Here is a 24,478-nt window from a genome sequence, read left to right on the forward strand (position 1 = left end):
GCAATATATATGTTGTTATAGATTTTATTTCTATCGAATACGGCCATTTTTATATAGCATTCGTATACGTTTGTTTTCCAATTTATACTTGTTTCGCCACTAATAATAACAAGTTTTTATTGATGTCAAAAAGAATCATATTCTTTATAAACACAATATTTATTTTTCATATATTTTCTTTATATATGCACATTTCATTCTAAAATATCATTTTTGTTCGACATACATAATATATTGTATCCACACATGTACAATTTTTGTTTAACCAATATAAGATATTGAGTTAATCATTTGTATTTTGACGATAAATTTAAAATTTATCTATATATATCCATATAAGTCTCTGGTAATATATAAAATAGAACCGAGTGTATATATATAATTATTACTACTATATTTATTTCTTAAATAATATATACTTATATATTATTTATATATATACTCTTTATTATATATTATATAATTTCTTAAATAACTCTCTTAATAGCTATTTTTTATTATCAACAATATAAGTTGATATTAATATTGAAAATGTATTCATAATTACATTTTTATATTTCTTTGGTAGACTTTTATGTACTATTATTATTTAATAATACACATATAATATAAATCATGTTAGCCTACCTCCTAAAATTAACGATAAAATTCGGAAACAATTTGTTATTCTATGTACAATAGAAACTTGGCCTTTGTTTCAACGTTATTATCTTTGGGCTTAAAATATTAACCGCGGAGCCAAGTCTCGTATTCAAATAAATGAATAAAGAAACAAATTTGACGGATAATATCTTCTCTACTGACATATGTCAATAGCAGACGGCCGGCCCATTGACCATCCTATAGTAGTTTTTGGACACGCTGTCTCCCATTCGGGTATATTCAATTTACTTTGCCACTCACCCATATAGTGTTCTCTTATATAATAAGACAACGCACTTTTATATTCATTATATGGATATATTGCCTTCCTCATATTTGCCACACCACCTATAGTAGTTTTTGGACACGCTGTCTCCCATTCGGGTATATTCAATTTACTTTGCCACTCACCCATATAGTGTTCTCTTATATAATAAGAAAACGCACTTTTATTTTCATTATATGGATATATTGCCTTCCTCATATTTGCCACACCACCTATAGTAGTTTTTGGACACGCTGTCTCCCATTCGGGTATATTCAATTTACTTTGCCACTCACCCATATAGTGTTCTCTTATATAATAAGAAAACGCACTTTTATTTTCATTATATGGATATATTGCCTTCCTCATATTTGCCACACCACCTATAGTAGTTTTTGGACACGCTGTCTCCCATTCGGGTATATTCAATTCTCTTTGCCACTCACCCTTATAGTATTCTCTTATTTAATAAGAATACTAAAATACTTCTCATATTATAGATGTAATCTATTAACTTCTCAATATCCATACGGTTTATGTATGGTATTGACAAAATCCTATGCATTTGCATAAGATTTATTTTGCCACAATTTATAGTACTAGTGCCGCCCTCACTAGGTATAAATATCTCATTTCGCTAGTAGTGTATGGGGAAATTCTACTAGCTATTCTCATAAATATGTCACTTATATGCCATATCTATACAATTCATGCACTTTTATATGTATATTTGCTATATTATACATTATTATGCCTTATAGGTATTATACCTATAAGCCACATCCATACGATTGCTTAATATAAATATATGTATAATTTTTTATACATATTTTTTTTTTATTTATGTATGGTTTTTTATTCATATCCATATACTGTATTCAATTTTATATGGATATGATTGGCGTTTTATATAGTATTGACAAAATCATAAGTTTGACCAATACGAGGAGAGGTCCGCCAACGACCACCTCCCTATAGGTGTTTTTGGACACGCTGTCTCCCATTCGACTGCTTACTATACTAGGGGCTACCCGCTCCGTATGATATTCTCTCATATAACAAGAGAATGCAAGAAATATTCGTATTTTATGAATATAATCCATTTATTTTTCAATATCCATACGTTTTACTTAGTTTTTTGTACGGTATTGACAAAATCCTATGCATTTGCATAAGATTTATTTTGCCACAATTTATAGTACTAGTGCCGCCCTCACTAGGTATAAATATCTCATTTCGCTAGTAGTGTATGGGCAAATTCTACTAGCTATTCTCATAAATATGTCACTTATATGCCATATCTATACAATTCATGCACTTTTATATGTATATTTGCTATATTATACATTATTATGCCTTATAGGTATTATACCTATAAGCCACATCCATACGATTGCTTAATATAAATATATGTATAATTTTTTATACATATTTTTTTTTATTTATGTATGGTTTTTTATTCATATCCATATACTGTATTCACTTTTATATGGATATGATTGGCGTTTTATATAGTATTGACAAAATCATAAGTTTGACCAATACGAGGAGAGGTCCGCCAACGACCACCTCCCTATAGGTGTTTTTGGACACGCTGTCTCCCATTCGACTGCTTACTATACTAGGGGCTACCCGCTCCGTATGATATTCTCTCATATAACAAGAGAATGCAAGAAATATTCGTATTTTATGAATATAATCCATTTATTTTTCAATATCCATACGTTTTACTTAGTTTTTTGTACGGTATTGACAAAATCCTATGCATTTGCATAAGATTTATTTTGCCACAATTTATAGTACTAGTGCCGCCCTCACTAGGTATAAATATCTCATTTCGCTAGTAGTGTATGGGCAAATTCTACTAGCTATTCTCATAAATATGTCACTTATATGCCATATCTATACAATTCATGCACTTTTATATGTATATTTGCTATATTATACATTATTATGCCTTATAGGTATTATACCTATAAGCCACATCCATACGATTGCTTAATATAAATATATGTATAATTTTTTATACATATTTTTTTTTATTTATGTATGGTTTTTTATTCATATCCATATACTGTATTCACTTTTATATGGATATGATTGGCGTTTTATATAGTATTGACAAAATCATAAGTTTGACCAATACGAGGAGAGGTCCGCCAACGACCACCTCCCTATAGGTGTTTTTGGACACGCTGTCTCCCATTCGACTGCTTAGTATACTAGGGGCTACCCGCTCCGTATGATATTCTCTCGTATAACAAGAGAATGCAAGAAATATTCGTATTTTATGAATATAATCCATTTATTTTTCAATATCCATACGTTTTACTTAGTTTTTTGTACGGTATTGACAAAATCCTATGCATTTGCATAAGATTTATTTTGCCACAATTTATAGTACTAGTGCCGCCCTCACTAGGTATAAATATCTCATTTCGCTAGTAGTGTATGGGCAAATTCTACTAGCTATTCTCATAAATGCCTTCTTTATGCCATATCTATACAATTTATGCACTTTTATATGTATATTTGCTAATATTATACATTATTATGCCTTATAGGTATTATACCTATAAGCCATATACATACGATTTCATTTTTTTATTTATATATGGTTTTGTATTTATAACCATATACCGTATTTACTTTTATAAGGATATGATTGGCGTTTTATATAGTATTGACAAAATTATAAGTTTGACAAACACTTTTTTAAGTCTTTTAGTTAAAATTGTCATTTTTAATTGACTATCTAAACACTAGATATATTTGCACATGGAGCAAAGAGTATAAAAATTGGTCGCGTCACTAATAATATCGCGATACATTTTTACTACCATCAAAATACCACATACGTTTATATGTCCTCTTTATTTAATTTGGTTTCTAAACCTCAGGAATAGTTTTAATTATATGTGCGCTCTAAGTTGAATGAATTTCTTGAATCTCTTTACTTGAATTTCTAAGACTTAAAAATATTTATAAATAGATGTCCTATTGCATAATATTTTTTTATCGCTTCACTTATAAAATAACGATCCTGCCTTTCTACCTTTGAATAAACATTCATATAAACATGGAGAAAAAAACGTTCGCGTCACTAACAGTATGTGACGATAAAATTTTGCTAACATTAAAAGGAACATATTTTTATATGTCAACTCTTAGTTGAATTGGTCTATTGCTTAAGATTCTAGACCTTAGGAATATTTTTATATTATATGTTTGCCAATCTTCGCGTCACTAAAAAGATGACGATTCATATTGTTATTATTAGATGGTCGAGTTGTACTTATATTGATATGTTAATCAAATTGGTCTCTTACTTGAAAATCTAGACCTTAGGAATATTTTTATATTATATGTTTGCCAATCTTCGCGTCACTAATAAGATGACGATTCATATTGTTATTATTAGATGGTCGAGTTGTACTTATATTGATATGTTAATCAAATTGGTCTCTTACTTGAAAATCTAGACCTTAGGAATATTTGTATATTATATGTTTGCCAATCTTCGCGTCAGTAATAAGATGACGATTCATATTGTTATTATTAGATGGTCGAGTTGTACTTATATTGATATGTTAATCAAATTGGTCTCTTACTTGAAAATCTAGACCTTAGGAATATTTTTATATTATATGTTTGCCAATCTTCGCGTCACTAATAAGATGACGATTCATATTGTTATTATTAGATGGTCGAGTTGTACTTATATTGATATGTTAATCAAATTGGTCTCTTACTTGAAAATCTAGACCTTAGGAATATTTTTATATTATATGTTTGCCAATCTTCGCGTCACTAATAAGATGACGATTCATATTGTTATTATTAGATGGTCGAGTTGTACTTATATTGATATGTTAATCAAATTGGTCTCTTACTTGAAAATCTAGACCTTAGGAATATTTTTATATTATATGTTTGCCAATCTTCGCGTCACTAATAAGATGACGATTCATATTGTTATTATTAGATGGTCGAGTTGTACTTATATTGATATGTTAATCAAATTGGTCTCTTACTTGAAAATCTAGACCTTAGGAATATTTTTATATTATATGTTTGCCAATCTTCGCGTCACTAATAAGATGACGATTCATATTGTTATTATTAGATAGTCGAGTTGTACTTATATTGATATGTTAATCAAATTGGTCTCTTACTTGAAAATCTAGACCTTAGGAATATTTTTATATTATATGTTTGCCAATCTTCGCGTCACTAATAAGATGACGATTCATATTGTTATTATTAGATGGTCGAGTTGTACTTATATTGATATGTTAATCAAATTGGTCTCTTACTTGAAAATCTAGACCTTAGGAATATTTTTATATTATATGTTTGCCAATCTTCGCGTCACTAATAAGATGACGATTCATATTATTATTAGATGGTCGAGTTGTACTTATATTGATATGTTAATCAAATTGGTCTCTTACTTGAAAATCTAGACCTTAGGAATATTTTTATATTATATGTTTGCCAATCTTCGCGTCACTAATAAGATGACGATTCATATTGTTATTATTAGATGGTCGAGTTGTACTTATATTGATATGTTAATCAAATTGGTCTCTTACTTGAAAATCTAGACCTTAGGAATATTTTTATATTATATGTTTGCCAATCTTCGCGTCACTAATAAGATGACGATTCATATTGTTATTATTAGATGGTCGAGTTGTACTTATATTGATATGTTAATCAAATTGGTCTCTTACTTGAAAATCTAGACCTTAGGAATATTTTTATATTATATGTTTGCCAATCTTCGCGTCACTAATAAGATGACGATTCATATTGTTATTATTAGATGGTCGAGTTGTACTTATATTGATATGTTAATCAAATTGGTCTCTTACTTGAAAATCTAGACCTTAGGAATGTAATATATAAAGGATTAAAAATTCGCCACAAAGCCAAGCAAACAATCAATGCATACAAATAGATTGTTGGTTGAACTTTATATAAGAAGTTCAACACAACAAATAAATTATGCAATTTTATTATCGAATCATCAAGCAAAGGATAAGCTTCAGTGGATCGCAGTATGGCAGCTGCTCAACCACTTACAACACCTTGCCTGTTACAAAAGTCGTTTACAATTGATTCTAGGCTTTGTCATTGTATTAAATAATGCTTTTATATGTAACTAGCGCGGCATCAGGTGATCAAAGATCCTCCCAATTTACTATGTTACAAATTACATTGGCATCACATCCATTGTCGTTTAAAAAGTAAATTATAAACTTTAAATGGTTTAGAAGCCATACAATGCAAATTGCCCCTTATTTATCATTGCAGTCCAGCACGGATACGACCTTAGAGGCGTTCAGGCATAATCCAACGGACGTAGCGTCATACCACTGTTCGCTCGAACAAGTATTGTGCCATTGGTCCGTACCTGCGGTTCCTCTCGTACTACGCAGGAATGCTGTCGCAACAACGTTTTGTCATTAGTAGGGTAAAACTAACCTGTCTCACGACGGTCTAAACCCAGCTCACGTTCCCTTGCATGGGTGAACAATCCAACGCTTGGTGAATTTTGCTTCACAATGATAGGAAGAGCCGACATCGAAGGATCAAAAAGCGACGTCGCTATGAACGCTTGGCCGCCACAAGCCAGTTATCCCTATGGTAACTTTTCTGACACCTCTTGTTAAAAACTCTTTAAACCAAAAGGATCGATAGGCCGAGCTTTTGCTGTCCCTGTGTGTACTGAACACCGAGATCAAGTCAGCATTTGCCCTTTTGCTCTATGTGTGGTTTCTGTCCGCACTGAGCTGGCCTTGGGACACCTCCGTTATTATTTGAGAGATGTACCGCCCCAGTCAAACTCCCTACCTGGCAATGTCCTTGAATTGGATCATACCTGAGTAATTGGAGTTATACCAAATTTTCAAATCAAAAATACATAAATGCACCGTTTTATTAAAGAATTTGTTTGCGATTATATAACAAACTCGTGATACTTTGATCAAGAAGCTTGCATCAAAACCCAATACCATAAGATATAATAAATATATCCGTATAATGGCTAGGAAATGATACACGTTCCATTTAATCAAGTAAGTAAGGAAACAATAAGAGTAGTGGTATTTCATTGGCGATACCAAACCGAGGTCTAATATCTCCCACTTATTCTACACCTCTTATGTCTCCTTACACTGCCAGATTAGAGTCAAGCTCAAAAGGGTCTTCTTTCCCCGCTAATTATTCCAAGCCCGTTCCCTTGGCTGTGGTTTCGCTAGATAGTAGATAGGGACAGGTGTGTCTCGGATCCCTCCGAACTTATTTAACGTGACGTGTTCCGCACTGAAGGGATTACAGCCACGGCATTCTAATATACCCACAAGGGAGTATATAATGCAAGGGTCTGGGTTAAGCGCCAAACCAACGCCCTGGACTAGAAGCTATAGCTATGTACATAGCAACCACCCCAGTAGCAATTTAAGTACTTGCTTGTCGGGCAAGCACTCCCCCTTGCATAGGGGCGAGATCTATCTAAAATCTCTACTGTTCTTTGGGTCGCAGCACCCGAGTTGTATTAACGCAACATCCACGTCGAGCCCGGGGACTCTACCCGCGATATAGGTGTCAACCACAGCCACCACGAAACTCCCACTAGGGGGCCGACCTCAATGAGTAGCCTTGGAGAACCACTCAACCCGTGGCACCGAAATTTCAGGCTCGGTGGGCCTCACCCCTTCAGCTCCGACAAGCTCGGATGGGGCAACCATGTCATATTAGTCGCCTCCTACGACAAGCAATGACAAGCTGTGGCAGTATTCTTCGCCGTTGCCACACGGCAAGGGGGTTTTGGGACTATTGTCCCGGCGCCTGCGGTTCATCCCTCGTCGCTTCCATCCTACGCCTCGAGAAGGCAGCATCAGCAAAAGCTCCTAGGAGACGCATCCGTTCTGGGGTCTCGACTACTCCTGCGACGTTCCATCGTTCTTGGACTCGAACAATGCCAAGGGCATCCAAGTCACGCAAATCGCTATAGAGGCGGCACTCACATAGTACGTGAAGCCAGTCCTCACTCTCCTCTCCACATGAGCATGCGGTTGTGGTGCTGAGGGTTCTACCATGGAGGAAAGCGTTGAACGACCCGTGTCCTGTCAGCAAGAATCCGGCTCTTAAGGTGAAGACAAAGTCCTTCCTCTTGTAGACGAACGCTGCCTCTGGGAAAAACTGGCGAGTCACAAAACCGTGAGCCGCTTGGTCCCATCTGAGTTGCCACTCATTTAGCAGACATTCGTCTAGCAGAGCCATCTTGGATTTCCAGTCCAACACAGACAAGTCCTGTCCATAGAGCCAGTCGCTCTCGTCCAGGGGAACGTGCTTTCTGAGCTTAAACTTCACTGCCATCCTGTGAGCATCTAAATCCATTGGAGGAGCACCAGCAAGCACCTGCAGTGCCACCGTGGACACTGTGCGGCATACCGGTAGGCATCCTAATAGGATGGTCCTCTGGCACGAGGTGAGGAGTCTTAAGGACTTGCCCTTGCTCGCCGCCTTGTACCAGACCGAGGCACCGAAGAGTGCACAGGGGACCATGAGTCCGCTGTATATCGTCCTCTTAGCACGGGAGCTGAGCCCCCAATCGACTCGGAGCACCCGTGCTAGCCCTCCGGCAACTCCAGCCAGCCGATCTCTGAGAGCAGAGATATGCGGGAGAAAGCTCATCCGCTCGCCGACTAAGATGCCAAGGTACCGGCATTTGGTGACGTATGGCAGGCTTGCTCCAGCAAACCGTACCGTCGGTCTCCTAGTGTCTGAAAGATTCCCTTTCAGCAACATGATTGCCGTCTTGCTGGTTGACACACTCACTCCAACCTCAGCTCCCCAGGCTCCCACGATGTCCATCAACTGCTCGCCCTTTCGCTCCAGATCGGCACGGGAATTCCCATCGACGAAAAGTAGCAAGTCATCTGCAAACGCGCTCAGAGCACAATGTGGCTCCAGGCGCTGAAGCAGCACATCCATCAGTAGGTTCCAAATAAATGGACCACTGACGGACCCTTGCGGGCAGCCCCGTGTAACCGACACTGTGGCCGCTTCGTAACTGCTGATGATACTGGCACTTCGACCGGAGAAATAACTTTTCCACAAGTCTATCTCTCGACAGCCGACGTCGATAAGCCGATCCAGCACCGCGTTCCACTCAACATTGTCGAAGGCACCCTTGAAATCAACAAAGATTCCCAGCACCCTCCTCTCGCGGCTGGTGGAAACGGTGTTTTTAGCGTGCATCCACGCATCCTCAACGCAGCGTCCAGGCCGAAATCCAAATTGCCATCTGCAGCCATCCGGTAGCACATCCTTCAGTCGATTCACCATGATCCCTTCCAGCACCTTTCCGAACACTGGCAAAAGGCATATGCCACGATAAGAGGCAGGATCGCTCCTGTCCTTATCTGGCCCCTTTACCAGCGGTATCACTCTCGGGTGTTTCCACTCGGCAGGAAAATATCCTTCCGAGAGGCATCGAGAGTACAACTTCGTCAGGTGCTGAGGGATAGCACGCCATACCTCCTTGACGATCCCACCCGTGATGCCGTCCATTCCCGGCGATCGCCGGCTTCTCAGCTTCGCGACGCTGGTTGCCACCTCGAAGGCTTCGAGGGTCGGTGGAGCAGCAGGAGTTATACCCTCACGCACTGTGGATTCCGCAACAGGGAAGAAGTTGCGGAGGAGTATATCTGCGCAGTCGTGCCATGTCGTAAGTAGCGCGCCGTTCGACCTAAGACATCCAAGATCGGTTGTCTTTTTCCGGCCTCGGCATATTCGGTAGGCGTGCCCCCATGGATCATCCTTGTGCCGTCCCACGAAGTCCCGCCAGTTTTGTTCCTTTGTCATCAGGATAAGCTTCTTATACTGGCCTGAGGCAAGCCTTAATCCAGCGGCAAGTCGCTCAACATCGCCGGTGCCACTCCGACGAGCTGCCTGCAGCCTGCGCCTCAGTCTCCTGACCTCTTGGCGCTTGGTACTCAGTTCAGGATTCCACCATATTACGTTTCCCCTTGCTGCAGGTATCCTGCGCCCTATTACCCTGTCGCACACTTCGTGTACGATGGAGCGAAGGGCTGACACATGATCATCCAACGGCGATTCCTCCAGTTCCTCGAGACATTCAGCTACATCCCTTAGTTCTACTCTGAATCTTCGCCAACTTGCATTGGAGAGCCTCCATTGCGGTACCGGAGCTAGGCTCTCAACGGTACTGCTTGGATCTGGAGTAACCTCAACAGTGATGATGTTGTGGTCACTCAGCTCCCAGAAGTCAACTCTCCATTCGTATGTTGCCCACACACGCGCTGCTTCGTTGGTGAAGGTCACGTCGATATCACTTCTGGAGCGGTGATTATCGAACGTGAACACCTGGCTGGCCGTATTAAGCACACAGACACCGCTTGCGATGATCCACTCGTCCATGTGCTGTCCCCGTTCGCGATTCAGACGGTCTCCAGAGTTAGCTGGAGTTTTGCTGAACCACATCGGGGAAACCGCATTCGCATCAAGTCCGAGGATTGTCGGTGTCCTGCTGGCTAGCAGCAGAACCGTATCCAGGTAGTCAGTGTAGGGCTGCAGGGCAGCTGAGTACTGGCAGTATACGGAGGACAGAAAAATGGTGCCGTATTTTCCTGTGACACTCACGCACACTCCATAATCCGTCGTCAATGTCTCGATGGGCATGCAGATGGCAGACGGGTCGTCCACGATGATGGCAGCTTTCTTCCTTTTGTCAGCGAAGATTCTCATGCCTCCAGGGAGTCCAGTGAGACGCTTGCCTGCGTCCACATAGGGCTCCTGAATGAGTGCGAACAGGTGGCCAGCATCTCTCATCCGCTTTGCAAGCTCGATGACAGCGCAACGGCCTCGACCACAATTCGCTTGAATGAAGCTGAACATGTTAATGTCTAGCTTGCACCCTGGCTAGCACAGCGCTATATATCGGGCATCCACCCGAGAGCATATAGTGCCCCGAGGGTAGCCCTTTATGGCGGCAGTTACGGCAGTCCACCGCATTTTTGCACTTCGCCGCGACGTGGTCGTTCTGTCCGCACTGGCGGCAGACCTGGTTTTCTCTAGCGTACCGACACTCGCTGACTTTGTGGTCAAAACCAAGGCATCGGTGGCACGCATAGGTGCGCACTTGAGAGCGGCAGCGGTAAGAGAACCACTTGATATACACCCTCCCGCTTTCGAGAACGGCCAACGCCTGATCATCTACTTCCAGCGTCACGTTTATAGTGGCGCTGTTAGCTGCTGACCAGGGCTTGGTCGCCAGGACTACCGCCTTCTGGAACTCCTTCAGCGACATCTCCTCGAAGTTTTTCTCTTTTAACTCCATCATGAACTCATCCGGCGTCACAGTGGTGTCCACATCCTGTACCGTCACCCTGGGTTTTGCGGCAGTGTTTTTGGACACCTTAAGGCCCACCTCAGCGAATTTTGCGGAGGCAACGATTTTCGACATCTCCGCCTGCGATGGCGTGCGAATAATCGCGCCGCCCCGCTTCAACTCTCGCACCTCATGCACTCTGACGCCCAAAGCAGGCGCTACCTCTTTGCGGACCTTGTCCGCAATTTGCCTCCCTGATAAGGCCGGATCATCACATGCAACGACTGCCGACCAGGTCTCCCGGATTTTCCGCGGTGCGGCTACAGGGGCATAGGGGGCGACAGGGGCAGCAGGTGAGGCGATAAGGTGCGCGCCTCTAGCAGCGGCGGCTGCGTATGAGACGGCCGAGGCAACCGGTGCCTGCTTCTTAAGGCGGTCCTCAAGCACTCCAATCCGTATAAGGAGGGCTGCAACAACCTCCTCGTAGCGGTTGGCTACGGACTGCACCTTCACATTTGTGGCCGGGTTGGCATAGGAGACCATGAACATCCTACCGATCTCCGATCGGATGTCCCCTATCTCGGCAGCGACGGCACCATTACCTCTCCACTCCCTATCCGAGAAGGATTTTAGAGGACTGGCTGGTGCAACGAAGGTCTTCTCGTGTTCAGCAGAGGATGCAGCAGCGGCGGGGGCTGCGGGAGCGGCAGGGGCTGCGGCAAGGGCAGCGACAGGGGCAGCGGCAGCGGCAGCAGCAGGGGCAGCGGCAGCGGCAGCGGCAGGGGCTGTCGCAGTGTCAGCGGCAGTTGCATCCAGTGCCATCAACTTGCACCTAGAGGCGTCCCTCAGCGGCGCTTTATTGCGCTTACCTCTGGGTCGTCCTCTGCCCCCACTGCTTCCCCTACTACTAGCACTCTCACTGCCAGAATCTCCAACATCCATTTTGGGTGGCGCCATCCGCCGGTTATCGGCAGTTCCAACCCAAAAGCTTTTCCACCAAGGACTTACCCCTTTATTATCAGCTGGTCGGAAAGCTCTATCAGCTGATCAGCTGATAAAAGTTTAGCGATGACACAAACCGCACAGCTGTTTTAGGCAAAATGTGCCTAAATAAGCCTAACGCCTCTCTCAAGAGAGCGCCTCTCTCGTGACACACGTGGCGCAATGGAAAATTTCCAATGGGAAAAACCCAATTTCACCCGGTTTCACCACTTTTACACAGGGAAAACACGCGCACTGGGTTCGCAGGCACAAAACACGAATTTTCGTGCTGTTTCTAGCTTCGTATCTGGTCTCTATCAGTCAATATTGGCTACACTCGCGGAGCGTACGGAAAACACGTCTGTTCGCACGAGCAATCTAACACCGACTGTGAGTAGATAGGGACAGTAGGAATCTCGTTAATCCATTCATGCGCGTCACTAATTAGATGACGAGGCATTTGGCTACCTTAAGAGAGTCATAGTTACTCCCGCCGTTGACCCGCGCTTACTTGAATTTCTTCACTTTGACATTCAGAGCACTGGGCAGAAATCACATTGTGTCAACACCCGCTAGGGCCATCACAATGCTTTGTTTTAATTAGACAGTCGGATTCCCCAAGTCCGTGCCAGTTCTGAATTGATTGTTAATTGATAATCGTTATAATTAATAAGAACTAATTGGTTTAACCCAATTAGTATTCTTAAAAATTTTAGCAAGAAAGTTCCACAATTGGCTACGTAACTAAACTATCCGGGGAACAAGTAACTAACATAAATGCTAGAAACTCTATTTACCCAGAACGAGCACATAAACCATGTTATTGTTTCCCAATCAAGCCCGACTATCTCAATCTTCAGAGCCAATCCTTATCCCGAAGTTACGGATCTAATTTGCCGACTTCCCTTACCTACATTATTCTATCGACTAGAGACTCTTCACCTTGGAGACCAGCTGCGGATATTGGTACGGCCTGTTGAGAAGTTTGCGTGTCCCCACCATAAATTTTCAAGGTCCGAGGAGAAAATATCGACACAACAGTATATGTCATGCTCTTCTAGCCCATCTACCATATCTCTCTGCGAAAGACTTCCATGGTAGTACGGCTATAAAACAGAAAAGAAAACTCTTCCGATATCTCTCGACGGCTTCTTTATGGTCGTTCCTGTTGCCAGGATGAGCACGAGGCCCATATTTAATAACAAACGGATACTCAACAGGTTACGGAATTGGAACCGTATTCCCTTTCGTTCAAAATTATTCAAGTATATTAATTTAGCTAGATTTTATATAATATATATATTTGTTTGGCATTTGTATTTTACTTGAAAATTTTCGGCTTTCGCCTTGAACTTAGGACCGACTAACTCGTGATCAACCACTGTTCACACGAAACCCTTCTCCACTTCAGTCCTCCAAGGTCTCATTCGATTATTTGCTACTACCACCAAGATCTGTACCAATGGCAGCTCCATGCAGGCTTACGCCAAACACTTCTACGCATACCATTGTACCTTCCTACTCACTAAAGTTTCAAAATTTATATTACAAGTAATATAAATCATCTACTTTAGCGGTAATGTATAGGTATACAACTTAAGCGCCATCCATTTTAAGGGCTAGTTGCTTCGGCAGGTGAGTTGTTACACACTCCTTAGCGGATTTCGACTTCCATGATCACCGTCCTGCTGTTTTAAGCAACCAACGCCTTTCATGGTATCTGCATGAGTTGTTAATTTGGGCACCGTAACATTACGTTTGGTTCATCCCACAGCGCCAGTTCTGCTTACCAAAAGTGGCCCACTGGGCACATTATATCATAACCTTGAACTTCATATCAAGAAAGTTAAGGTTCTTACCCATTTAAAGTTTGAGAATAGGTTAAGATCGTTTCGACCCTAAGGCCTCTAATCATTCGCTTTACCAGATAAGATTATTTTATATAATATTAAAATGCACCAGCTATCCTGAGGGAAACTTCGGAAGGAACCAGCTACTAGATGGTTCGATTGGTCTTTCGCCCCTATACTCAATTCTGACAATCGATTTGCACGTCAGAACTGTTTCGGTCTTCCATCAGGGTTTCCCCTGACTTCAACCTGATCAAGTATAGTTCACCATCTTTCGGGTCACAGCATATATGCTCAAGGTACGTTCCAGTTAGAGGCATAAATAATATAAATATCATTATACATAACTATATAGAACGCCCCGGGATTGTGTTAATTAGCTATAAATAGTTAAAAAACTAATCCCATTATTAGTCAAGTTAATTACGCTATTAGGTTTATATCCCAATAACTTGCACATATGTTAGACTCCTTGGTCCGTGTTTCAAGACGGGTCCCGAAGGTATCCTGAATCTTTCGCATTGTTAATCCTACAAGTGCATATAATAAACACAAAAATCAATGATAATTATGCCATTATATAATTCCGAAAAATTAACGCACTGTATTCATATAAATCTATCAGCACTTTATCAAATTAATAACATTTATTCTGTGTTAAAATGCAAGCAAATTAATTTGAATAAACTATAAGTTATATTTTATGATAAATTTGGTATGCTAATAGATTACAATGTCCTTATATGGAAAAAATGCACACTATTATCATAATATTGTTTAAATATTACAATTCTAATGATGAATTTTCCATAACGGATATTCAGGTTCATCGGGCTTAACCTCTAAGCAGTTTCACGTACTGTTTAACTCTCTATTCAGAGTTCTTTTCAACTTTCCCTCACGGTACTTGTTTACTATCGGTCTCATGGTTATATTTAGTTTTAGATGGAGTTTACCACCCACTTAGTGCTGCACTATCAAGCAACACGACTCTTTGGAAACATCATCTAGTAATCATTAACGTTATACGGGCCTGGCACCCTCTATGGGTAAATGGCCTCATTTAAGAAGGACTTAAATCGTTAATTTCTCATACTAGAATATTGACGCTCCATACACTGCATCTCACATTTGCCATATAGACAAAGTGACTTAGTGCTGAACTGATTTCTTTTCGCTCGCCGCTACTAAGAAAATCCTTGTTAGTTTCTTTTCCTCCCCTAATTAATATGCTTAAATTCAGGGGGTAGTCCCATATGAGTTGAGGTTGTGTATAACTTTTATATGCAATTAATTCTTTATATATAATGATAAAACATTTTATTAAATTCGTTATATTAATAATATCTGTATATAAATGGCATTTGTTTGATTTAACGAATCAACGAAGAATAATAATATTGTCAACGGTTTTCTATTTTCTAATCATTAATAAGAGACAATTCTAGATAAATTTTTATGCTAGACATTTCTCAGTATCATTTGATTGAAAAAGAAAATATTTCTCTTCGTTTTTCACATTCAAATTATTTACTAATGTGAGATAATGTTTTTCATATATTTTTTAATATTATGAATAAAATAATTAAATTATTATTATCCAATAATATACCATATGCTTATAAAATTTCATTATAAAATTTGTATAAGCAACTTAATTAGCATAGTCTTACAACCCTCAACCATATGTAGTCCAAGCAGCACTATAAAATTAATTAAAGTACATAACAGCATGGACTGCGATATGCGTTCAAAATGTCGATGTTCATGTGTCCTGCAGTTCACACGATGACGCACAGTTTGCTGCGTTCTTCATCGACCCATGAGCCGAGTGATCCACCGCTTAGAGTTTTATAAATTGGTTTCTTAATTTTGTCAAATATGTTTTTATTGAAAGAAATTAAAAATACACCATTTTACTGGCATATATCAATTCCTTCAATAAATTTATTTTTATACCTAAAACGAATGCTGCGAAATGTCTTAGTTTTATATAACCAATATATATCAAAGTATTTCTTTTTAAATTGCATTTATTGTAAATAAATATATATATATATATATTAATACTTTTTTAGCGATATAAATTGAAATTTATATAAAACATTAACCTGTATAAAACCAGGTACAACATTGTACATTTTAGGTTGTTGCATTATCCAATGTATGCGCATAACTGAGATGAACAATACATATCGCAACGCGTGTATATTATGGTCCATATACACACAGTATTTTAATTGTGTTTATATACAATAATAATTTAATATTATTATTTTAATAATTCGATTTGCTTGTTCGAATTTTTATTTGTTTGTTTTGGCTGCTTATTATTTCTCTCATATGTATTAAATACAATATATAATTTTAATATTTGCATTATTTCGATTTGCTTGTTCGAAATTTCATTTGATCTATATTAGATCATATACATTTTGGCAATTCATATTTTATTTGTATTACTATAATGTATTTATTATAATATAAACAAATATTTTATTAACGGTAAGGATATACAATAATAATTTAATATTATTATTTTAATAATTCGATTTGCTTGTTCGAATTTTTATTTGTTTGCTTTGGCTGCTTATTATTTCTCTCATATGTATTAAATACAATATATAATTTTAATATTTGCATTATTTCGATTTGCTTGTTCGAAATTTTATTTGATCTATATTAGATCTCATTATACATTTTGGCAATTCATATTTTATTTGTATTATTATAATGTATTTATTATAATATAAACAAATATTTTATTAACGGTAAGGATATACAATAATAATTTAATATTATTATTTTAATAATTCGATTTGCTTGTTCGAATTTTTATTTGTTTGCTTTGGCTGCTTATTAATTTCTCTCATATGTATTAAATACAATATATAATTTTAATATTTGCATTATTTCGATTTGCTTGTTCGAAATTTCATTTGATCTATAATAGATCTCATATACATTTTGGCAATTCATATTTTATTTGTAATACTATAATGTATTTATTATAATATAAACAAATATTTTATTAACGGTAAGGATATTAAAACATTAATGATCCTTCCGCAGGTTCACCTACGGAAACCTTGTTACGACTTTTACTTCCTCTAAATAATCAAGTTCGGTCAACTTTTGCGAAACAACCGTAACACGCAAGGCGTCACAGTGATCACGTCCGGAGACCTCACTAAATAATTCAATCGGTAGTAGCGACGGGCGGTGTGTACAAAGGGCAGGGACGTAATCAATGCGAGTTAATGACTCACACTTACTGGGAATTCCAAGTTCATGTGAACAGTTTCAGTTCACAATCCCAAGCATGAAAGTGGTTCAGCGGTTTACCCGGACCTCTCGGTCTAGGAAATACACGTTGATACTTTCATTGTAGCGCGCGTGCAGCCCAGGACATCTAAGGGCATCACAGACCTGTTATTGCTCAATCTCATTATTGCTAGACGCAATTTGTCCATTTAAGAAGCTAGTGTCCTTATAATGGGACAAACCAACAGGTACGGCTCCACTTATATAAACACATTCAAACACAATAAACATTTTACTGCCACCATGAATGAAGGCTATATAAGCTTCAACACCATAATCCTGAAGATATCTATTTAATATATTTGAGTCTCGTTCGTTATCGGAATTAACCAGACAAATCACTCCACGAACTAAGAACGGCCATGCACCACCACCCATAGATTCGAGAAAGAGCTATCAATCTGTCTTACACACTTATGTTCGGACCTGGTAAGTTTTCCCGTGTTGAGTCAAATTAAGCCGCAGGCTCCACTCCTGGTGGTGCCCTTCCGTCAATTCCTTTAAGTTTCAGCTTTGCAACCATACTTCCCCCGGAGCCCAAAAGCTTTGGTTTCCCGGGAAGCGACTGAGAGAGCCATAAAAGTAGCTACACCCAATTGCTAGCTGGCATCGTTTATGGTTAGAACTAGGGCGGTATCTGATCGCCTTCGAACCTCTAACTTTCGTTCTTGATTAATGAAAACATCTTTGGCAAATGCTTTCGCTTAAGTTAGTCTTACGACGGTCCAAGAATTTCACCTCTCGCGTCGTAATACTAATGCCCCCAAACTGCTTCTATTAATCATTACCTCTTGATCTGAAAACCAATGAAAGCAGAACAGAGGTCTTATTTCATTATCCCATGCACAGAATATTCAGGCATTTGAAGCCTGCTTTAAGCACTCTAATTTGTTCAAAGTAATTGTACCGGCCCACAATAACACTCGTTTAAGAGCACTAATGCAGGTTTTTAAATAGGAGGAACATATGAAAAAATACAAGTATCTAAGCACATGTAAGAACTCCACCGGTAATACGCTTACATACATAAAGGTATAGTACTAACCACAATTGTAAGTTGTACTACCCGTATGAAGCACAAGTTCAACTACGAACGTTTTAACCGCAACAACTTTAATATACGCTATTGGAGCTGGAATTACCGCGGCTGCTGGCACCAGACTTGCCCTCCAATTGGTCCTTGTTAAAGGATTTAAAGTGTACTCATTCCAATTACAGGGCCTCGGATATGAGTCCTGTATTGTTATTTTTCGTCACTACCTCCCCGAGCTGGGAGTGGGTAATTTACGCGCCTGCTGCCTTCCTTAGATGTGGTAGCCGTTTCTCAGGCTCCCTCTCCGGAATCGAACCCTGATTCCCCGTTACCCGTTGCAACCATGGTAGTCCTAGATACTACCATCAAAAGTTGATAGGGCAGACATTTGAAAGATCTGTCGTCGGTACAAGACCATACGATCTGCATGTTATCTAGAGTTCAACCAATATAACGATCTTGCGATCGCTTGGTTTTAGCCTAATAAAAGCACATGTCCCATAAGGTTCATGTTTTAATTGCATGTATTAGCTCTAGAATTACCACAGTTATCCAAGTAACTGTTAACGATCTAAGGAACCATAACTGATATAATGAGCCTTTTGCGGTTTCACTTTTAATTCGTGTGTACTTAGACATGCATGGCTTAATCTTTGAGACAAGCATATAACTACTGGCAGGATCAACCAGAATAATGTTTTTATTCATATTTCATTCATATTTTTTGAATAGAAATTAGCAATATATATGTTGTTATAGATTTTATTTCTATCGAATACGGCCATTTTTATATAGCATTCGTATACGTTTGTTTTCCAATTTATACTTGTTTCGCCACTAATAATAACAAGTTTTTATTGATGTCAAAAAGAATCATATTCTTTATAAACACAATATTTATTTTTCATATATTTTCTTTATATATGCACATTTCATTCTAAAATATCATTTTTGTTCGACATACATAATATATTGTATCCACACATGTACAATTTTTGTTTAACCAATATAAGATATTGAGTTAATCATTTGTATTTTGACGATAAATTTAAAATTTATCTATATATATCCATATAAGTCTCTGGTAATATATAAAATAGAACCGAGTGTATATATATAATTATTACTACTATATTTATTTCTTAAATAATATATACTTATATATTATTTATATATATACTCTTTATTATATATTATATAATTTCTTAAATAACTCTCTTAATAGCTATTTTTTATTATCAACAATATAAGTTGATATTAATATTGAAAATGTATTCATAATTACATTTTTATATTTCTTTGGTAGACTTTTATGTACTATTATTATTTAATAATACACATATAATATAAATCATGTTAGCCTACCTCCTAAAATTAACGATAAAATTCGGAAACAATTTGTTATTCTATGTACAATAGAAACTTGGCCTTTGTTTCAACGTTATTATCTTTGGGCTTAAAATATTAACAGCGGAGCCAAGTCTCGTATTCAAATAAATGAATAAAGAAACAAATTTGACGGATAATATCTTCTCTACTGACATATGTCAATAGCAGACGGCCGGCCCATTGACCATCCTATAGTAGTTTTTGGACACGCTGTCTCCCATTCGGGTATATTCAATTTACTTTGCCACTCACCCATATAGTGTTCTCTTATATAATAAGACAACGCACTTTTATATTCATTATATGGATATATTGCCTTCCTCATATTTGCCACACCACCTATAGTAGTTTTTGGACACGCTGTCTCCCATTCGGGTATATTCAATTTACTTTGCCACTCACCCATATAGTGTTCTCTTATATAATAAGAAAACGCACTTTTATTTTCATTATATGGATATATTGCCTTCCTCATATTTGCCACACCACCTATAGTAGTTTTTGGACACGCTGTCTCCCATTCGGGTATATTCAATTTACTTTGCCACTCACCCATATAGTGTTCTCTTATATAATAAGAAAACGCACTTTTATTTTCATTATATGGATATATTGCCTTCCTCATATTTGCCACACCACCTATAGTAGTTTTTGGACACGCTGTCTCCCATTCGGGTATATTCAATTCTCTTTGCCACTCACCCTTATAGTATTCTCTTATTTAATAAGAATACTAAAATACTTCTCATATTATAGATGTAATCTATTAACTTCTCAATATCCATACGGTTTATGTATGGTATTGACAAAATCCTATGCATTTGCATAAGATTTATTTTGCCACAATTTATAGTACTAGTGCCGCCCTCACTAGGTATAAATATCTCATTTCGCTAGTAGTGTATGGGCAAATTCTACTAGCTATTCTCATAAATATGTCACTTATATGCCATATCTATACAATTCATGCACTTTTATATGTATATTTGCTATATTATACATTATTATGCCTTATAGGTATTATACCTATAAGCCACATCCATACGATTGCTTAATATAAATATATGTATAATTTTTTATACATATTTTTTTTTTATTTATGTATGGTTTTTTATTCATATCCATATACTGTATTCACTTTTATATGGATATGATTGGCGTTTTATATAGTATTGACAAAATCATAAGTTTGACCAATACGAGGAGAGGTCCGCCAACGACCACCTCCCTATAGGTGTTTTTGGACACGCTGTCTCCCATTCGACTGCTTACTATACTAGGGGCTACCCGCTCCGTATGATATTCTCTCATATAACAAGAGAATGCAAGAAATATTCGTATTTTATGAATATAATCCATTTATTTTTCAATATCCATACGTTTTACTTAGTTTTTTGTACGGTATTGACAAAATCCTATGCATTTGCATAAGATTTATTTTGCCACAATTTATAGTACTAGTGCCGCCCTCACTAGGTATAAATATCTCATTTCGCTAGTAGTGTATGGGGAAATTCTACTAGCTATTCTCATAAATATGTCACTTATATGCCATATCTATACAATTCATGCACTTTTATATGTATATTTGCTATATTATACATTATTATGCCTTATAGGTATTATACCTATAAGCCACATCCATACGATTGCTTAATATAAATATATGTATAATTTTTTATACATATTTTTTTTTTATTTATGTATGGTTTTTTATTCATATCCATATACTGTATTCAATTTTATATGGATATGATTGGCGTTTTATATAGTATTGACAAAATCATAAGTTTGACCAATACGAGGAGAGGTCCGCCAACGACCACCTCCCTATAGGTGTTTTTGGACACGCTGTCTCCCATTCGACTGCTTACTATACTAGGGGCTACCCGCTCCGTATGATATTCTCTCATATAACAAGAGAATGCAAGAAATATTCGTATTTTATGAATATAATCCATTTATTTTTCAATATCCATACGTTTTACTTAGTTTTTTGTACGGTATTGACAAAATCCTATGCATTTGCATAAGATTTATTTTGCCACAATTTATAGTACTAGTGCCGCCCTCACTAGGTATAAATATCTCATTTCGCTAGTAGTGTATGGGCAAATTCTACTAGCTATTCTCATAAATATGTCACTTATATGCCATATCTATACAATTCATGCACTTTTATATGTATATTTGCTATATTATACATTATTATGCCTTATAGGTATTATACCTATAAGCCACATCCATACGATTGCTTAATATAAATATATGTATAATTTTTTATACATATTTTTTTTTATTTATGTATGGTTTTTTATTCATATCCATATACTGTATTCACTTTTATATGGATATGATTGGCGTTTTATATAGTATTGACAAAATCATAAGTTTGACCAATACGAGGAGAGGTCCGCCAACGACCACCTCCCTATAGGTGTTTTTGGACACGCTGTCTCCCATTCGACTGCTTACTATACTAGGGGCTACCCGCTCCGTATGATATTCTCTCATATAACAAGAGAATGCAAGAAATATTCGTATTTTATGAATATAATCCATTTATTTTTCAATATCCATACGTTTTACTTAGTTTTTTGTACGGTATTGACAAAATCCTATGCATTTGCATAAGATTTATTTTGCCACAATTTATAGTACTAGTGCCGCCCTCACTAGGTATAAATATCTCATTTCGCTAGTAGTGTATGGGCAAATTCTACTAGCTATTCTCATAAATATGTCACTTATATGCCATATCTATACAATTCATGCACTTTTATATGTATATTTGCTATATTATACATTATTATGCCTTATAGGTATTATACCTATAAGCCACATCCATACGATTGCTTAATATAAATATATGTATAATTTTTTATACATATTTTTTTTTATTTATGTATGGTTTTTTATTCATATCCATATACTGTATTCACTTTTATATGGATATGCTTGGCGTTTTATATAGTATTGACAAAATCATAAGTTTGACCAATACGAGGAGAGGTCCGCCAACGACCACCTCCCTATAGGTGTTTTTGGACACGCTGTCTCCCATTCGACTGCTTACTATACTAGGGGCTGCCCGCTCCGTATGATATTCTCTCGTATAACAAGAGAATGCAAGAAATATTCGTATTTTATGAATATAATCCATTTATTTTTCAATATCCATACGTTTTACTTAGTTTTTTGTACGGTATTGACAAAATCCTATGCATTTGCATAAGATTTATTTTGCCACAATTTATAGTACTAGTGCCGCCCTCACTAGGTATAAATATCTCATTTCGCTAGTAGTGTATGGGCAAATTCTACTAGCTATTCTCATAAATGCCTTCTTTATGCCATATCTATACAATTTATGCACTTTTATATGTATATTTGCTAATATTATACATTATTATGCCTTATAGGTATTATACCTATAAGCCATATACATACGATTTCATTTTTTTATTTATATATGGTTTTGTATTTATAACCATATACCGTATTTACTTTTATAAGGATATGATTGGCGTTTTATATAGTATTGACAAAATTATAAGTTTGACAAACACTTTTTTAAGTCTTTTAGTTAAAATTGTCATTTTTAATTGACTATCTAAACACTAGATATATTTGCACATGGAGCAAAAAGTATAAAAATTGGTCGCGTCACTAATAATATCGCGATACATTTTTACTACCATCAAAATACCACATACGTTTATATGTCCTCTTTATTTAATTTGGTTTCTAAACCTCAGGAATAGTTTTAATTATATGTGCGCTCTAAGTTGAATGAATTTCTTGAATCTCTTTACTTGAATTTCTAAGACTTAAAAATATTTATAAATAGATGTCCTATTGCATAATATTTTTTTATCGCTTCACTTATAAAATAACGATCCTGCCTTTCTACCTTTGAATAAACATTCATATAAACATGGAGAAAAAAACGTTCGCGTCACTAACAGTATGTGACGATAAAATTTTGCTAACATTAAAAGGAACATATTTTTATATGTCAACTCTTAGTTGAATTGGTCTATTGCTTAAGATTCTAGACCTTAGGAATATTTTTATATTATATGTTTGCCAATCTTCGCGTCACTAAAAAGATGACGATTCATATTGTTATTATTAGATGGTCGAGTTGTACTTATATTGATATGTTAATCAAATTGGTCTCTTACTTGAAAATCTAGACCTTAGGAATATTTTTATATTATATGTTTGCCAATCTTCGCGTCACTAATAAGATGACGATTCATATTGTTATTATTAGATGGTCGAGTTGTACTTATATTGATATGTTAATCAAATTGGTCTCTTACTTGAAAATCTAGACCTTAGGAATATTTTTATATTATATGTTTGCCAATCTTCGCGTCACTAATAAGATGACGATTCATATTGTTATTATTAGATGGTCGAGTTGTACTTATATTGATATGTTAATCAAATTGGTCTCTTACTTGAAAATCTAGACCTTAGGAATATTTTTATATTATATGTTTGCCAATCTTCGCGTCACTAATAAGATGACGATTCATATTGTTATTATTAGATGGTCGAGTTGTACTTATATTGATATGTTAATCAAATTGGTCTCTTACTTGAAAATCTAGACCTTAGGA

At 37.1% G+C, this 24,478-nt stretch overlaps 2 non-coding genes and 1 pseudogene across 2 annotated transcripts; all 3 read right to left on the reverse strand.

Moving 5' to 3' along the window:
• Positions 1 to 5,931: 5,931 nt before the first annotated feature.
• On the reverse strand, positions 5,932 to 15,371 carry LOC127011976 (large subunit ribosomal RNA; annotated as a pseudogene).
• A 402-nt stretch (positions 15,372 to 15,773) lies between these two features.
• LOC127012003 (5.8S ribosomal RNA) lies at positions 15,774 to 15,952 on the reverse strand. Its single transcript, XR_007765426.1, has one exon. It is a non-coding gene; the product is annotated as a 5.8S ribosomal RNA (ribosomal RNA).
• A 1,204-nt stretch (positions 15,953 to 17,156) lies between these two features.
• LOC127011868 (small subunit ribosomal RNA) lies at positions 17,157 to 19,151 on the reverse strand. Its single transcript, XR_007765326.1, has one exon. It is a non-coding gene; the product is annotated as a small subunit ribosomal RNA (ribosomal RNA).
• Between the last annotated feature and the right edge of the window lie 5,327 nt (positions 19,152 to 24,478).

Source organism: Drosophila biarmipes, unplaced genomic scaffold (genome assembly GCF_025231255.1).
Source record: "Drosophila biarmipes strain raj3 unplaced genomic scaffold, RU_DBia_V1.1 ptg000016l, whole genome shotgun sequence".
NCBI lineage: Eukaryota > Metazoa > Arthropoda > Insecta > Diptera > Drosophilidae > Drosophila > Drosophila biarmipes.